This window comes from Pundamilia nyererei, unplaced genomic scaffold, assembly GCF_000239375.1.
Source record: "Pundamilia nyererei isolate P.nyererei 1_Seehausen unplaced genomic scaffold, PunNye1.0 scaffold00074, whole genome shotgun sequence".
Classification (NCBI taxonomy): domain Eukaryota; kingdom Metazoa; phylum Chordata; class Actinopteri; order Cichliformes; family Cichlidae; genus Pundamilia; species Pundamilia nyererei.
This window is the reverse complement of record NW_005187475.1, coordinates 1,586,035-1,587,313: the sequence shown is the minus strand read 5'-3', so window position 1 is coordinate 1,587,313 and position 1,279 is coordinate 1,586,035.

Sequence of the window (1,279 nt, the reverse complement as noted above, 5' to 3'; positions counted from 1 at the left end):
AGTCAAACAGAGACTTAAAAACAATACACACTGTCCACTTGGGACATTGTGTAGGCTTCTGACCTGTCCTTTTTGATCTTTGATATTATCTTTGTGTGTCTTTCTCTGTTAAAGGAAACTCTTCAAACAATCAGCATTTAACCTACTGGCACAGGATCATTGCTGTCAGGCTACATGCTGGATGTTTCCCTTCTGTGTAGCCAAAATGACGGAATAATGGACATGAACGCAGTACACAGCACTACCATTGATATTTGGGGCTGGTTTATCCTAGTGGTCAATCACAGTATGGCAATGACACAAATGTCATGTGACCCAAAAAGCATTATCCCTGTAGACTATCATTATAAAACAACATCTGTAAAAACAGCTGCTTGCAGCACATGAGAGTCATATTTGAAAAACCAAGTAAAAAAAAAAAGTGGCTTTTATTTGTGTGATGTCATCATAATATAAAGTTTATGGGCCCGGTAAGAGTGTGAATGGGCCTGGGGGAGGAAGTGTAATAATCAGCAAGCTGCACCTGGAAAGCTTCTCTGGTTCATGCACATGGATGTACTGAGGAAAAATGGAAACTGTGCACAAAGTTATTAAGGAAACTCCTCTAAATTCTTCTTTTTTTTTAAGCAAGAGAACTGTTGGCATGATGTTCTTTTCAAGAAATGCTGTACTAGTTTCATACAGTACCAGATGTAACAGGACTCAAACCTTCCAAAAAGTTCAACTGTTGTTACAGTCCACAAAATGTTTTGTTTTGTTTTGTTAGCAAATGTGAGACGAGCCTTTGTGTTCTCTTTGGTCAGCAGCGGTTTTCATCTTGGAATGCTCCCATGGATGCGATTTTTGCCCAGTATTTTTCTTATTGTTGAATCTTGAACTCTGACCTTAACTGAGGCAAGAGAGGCCTGCAGTTCTTTAGATGTTCTGGGTTGTATTTTGACCTTCTGTATGAGTCGTCGACACATTCTTGAACTCCTGGGAAGATTTACACCTGTTCCAAGTTTTCTCATTTGCGGATAATGGCTTTCACTGTAATTTGCTGGAGTAACCCTTTCCAGACTGATAGATGTCAAACACTGGTAGCACTATATAATAATGACACACTATTAAATATTGTTAAGGTATTAATTTAATTCATCGGTCATACATAGTCATCCTTAATATGGCATTTATAAATGCAAATATATTATTATGACTATGATCATATTTTTCGCTTTGCATGGTGGAACATATCTCTATTTATAAATGACACACTAAGAAGGAGTACTGATAGATAAAT